At 37.8% G+C, this 7,311-nt stretch overlaps 1 pseudogene; it reads left to right on the plus strand.

The window, feature by feature from the left end:
• The first annotated feature begins 4,908 nt into the window (after nt 1-4,908).
• Nucleotides 4,909-6,712, plus strand: LOC126962111 (NADH-ubiquinone oxidoreductase chain 5-like; annotated as a pseudogene).
• The last annotated feature ends 599 nt before the right edge of the window (nt 6,713-7,311 follow it).

The following is a 7,311-nucleotide window of genomic DNA, read 5'->3' on the forward strand; positions in this document are numbered from 1 at the left end:
CGTGACCTAATCACCTCCCACAGGCCTCACCTCCTAATATCATCACCTTTGAGGTTAGAATTTCAACATATGAATTTTGAGGGGACATAAACATTCATATAATAATATCCTCCCTGCAAGATATGTTTAAAAATTTTCTTTAAGCACAAAAACACTGAAATAGGTCATAAACTTGGATCCACAAAAATAAAGAAAAAGCAATGTAAGATCTTTTTTAAATTCTTAGTAGATCTAAAAGATAATTTTTAAAGTAATAGTGGTAACACTGTATTGGCGATTACAGCTTACAGATAAGTGAAATGAAAGACAACAATATCATAGGGACAGAGGGGAGGAATGGAAATATTGTATCATAAAATACACACACTACCTGTGAAACAGGATAGTGTTATTTGAAGATGGACTTAGATTAGTTAAAAATGATTACTGTCAATTCTAGGGAAATCACTAAGCAAAATTTGAAAAGAAGTTTAATTGATACCCTAAGGACATAAGATAGAATCACATAAAAATGATCAATGAAAGCCAGACCAGGCAGAAAAAGAAGCCACTGGCAATGAACAGAAAATAGTTGCAGCTATGAATAATAATAATCCAAATACATCAATAATCATTTTAAATGTAAATGGTCTAAACCAGAGGTCCCCATCCCCTGGGCTGTGAACCAGTCCACAGCCTGATAGGAACTGGGCTGTGGACTGGTCCAAGGCCTGTTAGGAACTGGGCTGCACATCAGGAGGTGAGCAGTGGGTGAGCGAGCATTACTGCCTGAACTCCACCTTCTATCAGGTCAGTGGTGGCATTAGAATTTTATAGGAGTGTGAAGCCTGTTGTGAACTACACATGCAAGGGATCTAGGTTATGCACTCCTTATGAGAATCTAACTAATCTGATGATCTAAGGTGGAACAGTTTCATCCCCAAACCATCTCCCTCAACCCTTGGTCCATGGAAAAATTGTCTTCCACAAAACCAGTTCCTGGTGCCAAAAAGGTTGAGTACTGCTGATCTAAACACACGATTCAAAGACAGAGATTTTCAGAGTGGATTAAAGAAGTAGAATGAACACCTAGCTTTTTGTTTTCTACAAGAAACCCTTTAAATATTAAGACTCTGATAGGTTAAAAGCAAAGGAATAGAGAAAATATACCATGCTAACACTAATTGAAAGAAAACGGGAGCAGTTATATTAATTTCAGACAAAGCAGATTTCAGAACAAGGAAACTTATGAGGGATAAATAAGAGCACTATGTAAAAATAACTGGCTGAATTCTCCAAGAAGACATAACAATATTAAACTTATATGCACCTAAATAAATATATATGCAAAAATTAATAGAACTTAAAGGAAAAATAGGCACATCCACCATTATAGTTGGAGACTTCAGCACCTGTCTATCAGTAACTGATTGATAAAGCAGGTGTAAAATAAAGGCTAAAGTTAACCTGAATAACAATTTCAATGAGCTTGATCTAATTGACATTTGTAGAAGACTCTATGCAACAACAGCAAAATACAAGTTCTTCTCAAGCTTGTGTGGAATATTCAACAAGATACATCAAATTCTGGGGCCACAAAACACACCTTAACACATTTAAAAGAATGGATATTCTATAAAGTATGCTCTCAGACTACAGTTGAAATAAAGTAGAAATCAATAATGGAAAGATAGCTGGAAAATCCCCCAGTATTTAATACGGAAATTAAACAAGACACTTCTAAATAACACATGAGTCAAAAAAGAATTTTCTCTCTTTTTTTTTTTTTTTTTTTTTTTGAGATAGACTCTTGCTCTGTCGCCAGGCTGGAGCACAGTGGCCCAATGTCAGCTCATTGCAACCTCCGACTCCCTGGTTCAATAGATTTTCCTGCCTCAGCCTCCCGAGTAGCTGGGATTACAGGCATGTGCCACCATACCCAGCAAATTTTTGTATTATTAGTAGAGATGGGGTTTCACCATGTTGGCCAGGATGGTCTTGATCTCCTGAACTTGTGATCCACCCACCTCAGCCTCCCAAAGTGCTAGGATTTTAGGCATAAGCCACTGCTCCCAGCCGAGTCAAAAAAGAATTTTCAAGAGAAATTTAAGCCAGGTGTGGTGCCTTGCCCCTACCCCACAATTAGAGGGACACTGACCACCAACAGGCATTACTCCCCTAAATCCTCTAGAAGTACCTCTTTTAAATACCTCTGTATTACTCGCATCAGGAGTCCCAATACCTGAGCCCACCATAGCCTAATAGAAAATAATTGAAAACAAACAATCCAAGCTCTACTCATTACAATCCTACTAGGCATTTACTTTACCCTCCTACAAACCTCAGAATACTTTGAAACACCTTTTACTATTTCTGATGGTATCTATGGTTCAACATTCTTTGTTGCTACAGGCTTCCATGGACTTCACGTCATCATTGGATCTACATTCCTTATTATCTGCCTTATTCGCCAACTATTACATCATTTTACATCGAACCACCATTTTGGCTTTGAAGCCACCGCTTGGTACTGACTCTTTGTAGATGTCATCTGACTGTTCCTATATATTTCTATCTACTCATGATGATCCTATTCTTTTAGTATAATCAGTACGGTTGACTTCCCAACTAGTTTCGATAGCATTTGAAAGAGAATAATTAACCTAGTATTAGCCTTAACAATTAACGCCTTTCTAGCCTTACTACTAATAGCTATCACATTCTGACTATCTCAACTGAATTCTTATATAGAAAAAGCTAATCCTTACGAATGAGGTTTTGACCCACTAAACTCTGCTCGTATTCCTTTCTCCATAAAATTTTTCCTAGTTGCCATCACCTTTCTATTATTTGACTTAGAAATTGCCCTACTACTGCCCTTACCATGAGCTCTCCAAACGACCAACCTTCCCATAATAACTAAATCATCCATCATGTTAATTATTATTCTAATTCTTAGTCTAGCCTATGAGTGAACTCAAAAAGGACTAGACTGAACTAAATTGGTAAGTAGTTTAAACAAAACAAATGATTTCGACTCATTAGATTATGGTAATCATTACTACCAAACGCCCTCCATCTACATAAACATTGCACTAGCATTTACCATTTCACTCCTAGGCATACTAACCTACCGTTCACACCTAATATCTTCCTTACTGTGCCTAGAAGGAATAATACTATCACTTTTTATTATAAGTACTCTTACAGCTTCAAACATACACTTCTCCTTAGCTAATATCATACCCATTGCCCTATTAGTATTTGCTGCCTGCGAGGCAGCAGTAGGCCTTGCCTTACTAATCTCAATCTCTAGTACATATGGCCTAGATTATATCCACAAGCTAAGCTTACTCCAATGTTAAAAATAGTTATTCCTACAATTATACTACTACCAACAACATGGTTTTCCAAAAACAGTATAATCTTAGTTAATATGACCATACATAGTCTAATTATTAGCCTTATTCCCCTACTATTCTTCAACCAAATCAATAATAACCTCTTCAACCATTCAACCTATTTATCTTCTGACCCACTAACAACGCTCCTCCTAACACTAACAGCCTGACTCTTACCTCTCATAATTATAGCAAGCCAGTACCATTTACACAATGAACCTCCCTCATGAAAAAAACTCTATCACTCTATAATGATCTCCCTACAAATCTCTCTAATTCTAACATTTATAGCTACAGAACTAATTATATTCTATATTTTATTTGAAACTACCCTCATTCCTACCCTAATTATCATCACCCGGTGAGGTAGCCAAGCAGAATGCCTCAACGCAAGCACATACTTTCTATTTTACACACTAGCTGGCTCTCTCCCCCTGCTTATTATGTTAATCTATATCTATAATAATCTAGGCTCACTAAACACAATCCTAACACTTATAGCTCAAAAACTAACAACTACCTGATCCCACAATCTTACATGACTAGCATGCATAATAGCCTTTATAGTGAAAATACCCCTATATGGCCTACACCTATGACTTCCTAAAGCCCATGTTGAAGCCCCCATTGCTGGATCAATAGTCCTTGCTGCAGTACTCCTAAAACTAGGCGGCTATGGCATAATACGACTCACCTTTATTCTTAACCCTTTAACAGAATATATAGCCTACCCATTCCTCATGCTATCCTTATGAGACATAATTATAACAAGCTCAACCTGCCTACGACAAAAGACCTAAAATCACTCATCGCATACTTCTCCATAAGCCACATAGCCCTAGTAATTATAGCTTCCCTCATTCAAACCCCCTGAAGCTTCACTGGCGCAATTATCCTTATAATCGCCCATGGACTCACTTCATCCATACTATTTTGCCTAGCAAACTCAAACTATGAACAAACTCATAGCCGCATCATAATACTTTCCCGAGGGCTCCAAACTCTACTTCCATTAATAGTCTTCTGGTGGTTTGCAGCAAATCTTACCAATCTTGCCTTACCGCCTACTATCAACCTGATAGGAGAGCTCCTTGTAATAATAACTTCATTTTCTTGGTCACATATCATCATTGTACTTACAGGACTCAACATACTAATTACAGACCTTTACTTGCTCCATATATTTACCACAACACAACGAGGAACATTTACACACCATATTATTAACATAAAACCCTCCTTTACACGAGAAAACACATTAATATTCATACACCTCTCTCCTATTCTCCTTCTACCCCTTAACCCTAATATTATTCCAGGTTTCACCTCTTGTAAATATAGTTTAACTCAAACATTAGATTGTGAATCTAATTATAGAAGCCTACTACTTCTTATTTACCGAGAAAGCTCGCAAGGACTGCTAATCCATACTTCCGTGTTTAACAAGACGGTTATTTAAAGGATAACAGTTATCCATTGGTCTTAGGAACCAAAAACGTTGGTGCAACTCCAAATAAAAGTAATAACCATGTACAACTCTGTTAACATCATAACCCTAACCTCTCTAATCCTCCCAATCATTATTACCTTTATCAACCCTAACAAAAAACACTTGTACCCAAACTATGTAAAAACAATTATTATATCTGCTTTTATTACTAGCCTCCTTCCCACAACTCTATGTATTTTCCTAGACCAAGAAATAATTATTTCAAACTGACATTGAACAACAATCCAAACATTAGAACTAACACTAAGCTTCAAAATGGGCTATTTTTCCATAATATTTATTCCAATCGCACTATTCATTACTTGATCTATTATAGAGTTCTCATTATGGTATATAAGCTCAGACCCAAATATTAATCAATTTTTTAAGTATCTACTTATCTTTCTCACCACTATATTAATTCTAGTCACTGCCAACAACCTCTTCCAACTTTTTATCAGATGGAAAGGCGTAGGAATTATATCCTTTCTACTAATTAGTTGATGGCATGCTCGAACAGACGCCAACACAGCAGCCACCCAAGCAATCCTATACAACTGCATTGGCGACATTGGCTTTATCCTAACCCTAACATGGTTTCTCCTACATTATAACTCATGGGACTTTCAACAGATATTTATCCTAGACTCCAATTCAAATCTTCTCCCACTGATAGGCCTTCTCTTAGCAGCAACAGGAAAATCAGCTCAACTTGGTCTCCACCCTTGACTACCCTCCACCATAGAAGGCTCAACCCGTTTCAGCTTTACTCCACTCCAGCACCATAGTCATTGCTGGAGTGTTCCTACTCATCCATTTCCACCCCCTAATGGAAAACAACACATTAATTCAAAGCTTTACACTATGCCTAGGAGCCATTACTACCCTATACACAGCAATTTGTGCCCTAACACAAAACGGTATCAAAAAAATCGTAGCCTTCTCTACCTCAAGTCAACCAGGTCTAATAATAGCCACTATCGGCATCAACCAACCATACTTAGCATTCCTACACATCTGCACTCATGCCTTCTTCAAAGCCATACTATTTATTTGCTCTGGGTCTATCATCCACAACCTAAACAATGAACAAGACATTCGAAAAATAGGAGGATTATTTAAAACAATACCCCTCATCTCAACTTCCCTAACCATCGGTAACCTGGCACTCACAGGCATGCCTTTTCTCACAGGCTTCTACACCAAAGACCTCATCATCGAAACCGCAAACACGTCATATACCAACGCCTGAGCCCTATCTATCACTCTCATTGCCACTTCCCTAACAAGCGCCTACAGTACTCGAACTATTCTCCTCATCCTAACAGGACAACCTCGCTTCCCGACCTCAATCAACATTAATGAAAACACCCCCACCCTATTAAACCCAATCAAACGCCTCACAATTGGCAGCCTACTCGCGGGATTTCTCATCACCAATAGCATCTCTCCCACCTCACTCCCCCAACTAACAATATCATCTCACCTAAAACTCTCGGCCCTGTACGTAACCGCTCTAGGCTTTCTAGTAGCCTTGGATCTCACTCTCATAACCAATAAACTTAAAATATACACCTCATCATACATATTTAAATTCTCTAATATACTAGGATATTTTCCCACTACAATTCATCACATAGCCCCCTACCAAAACCTGCTTATAAGTCAAAACCTAGCTTCCCTTTTACTAGACTCAATCTGACTAGAAAAATCTATACCTAAAACGATCTCACACACCCACATTATTACCTCCATCATTGCAACTACTCAAAAAGGTATAATCAAATTTTATTTTCTCTCTTTCCTTATCCCTCTCACCCTAACCTTATTTCTAATAACGTAACCTATTACCCCAAGTAATCTCAATCACAATATGCACACTAACAAACAATGTTCAACCAGTAACTACTACCAATCAATGCCCATAGTCATACAAAGCACCCGCACCAATAGAATCCCCTCGAATTAACCCCGGCCCCTCTCCCTCAAAAACCACTCAACTCCCTATATTGTTAAAATTAACCACCACCACTAATCCATCAAAATCTAAAACTCATAAAACCAACCCTGCCTCCATCACTAACCCTACTAGAAGACTCCCCAGAACCTCAAACCCTGAGCCCCATGCCTCAGGATACTCTTCAATAGCTATTGCTGTAGTATAATCAAAAACAACCATTATACCTCCCAAATAAATTAAAAATATTATTAAACCCATATAAGCTCCCCCATAATTTAAAATAATTACACAACCAACCACACCACTAACAATCAATGCTAAACCTCCATAAATAGGAGAAGGCTTGGAAGAAAACCCCATAACCAACAGTACACTTAATAAGAATAAAATATATGCCATTGTTTCCACATGGACTCTAACCATGACTAATGATATGAAAAACCATCATTGTATTTCAACTACAAAAACACCAATGACCCCAA

Source organism: Macaca thibetana, chromosome 9 (assembly GCF_024542745.1).
Source record: "Macaca thibetana thibetana isolate TM-01 chromosome 9, ASM2454274v1, whole genome shotgun sequence".
Taxonomy (NCBI): domain Eukaryota; kingdom Metazoa; phylum Chordata; class Mammalia; order Primates; family Cercopithecidae; genus Macaca; species Macaca thibetana.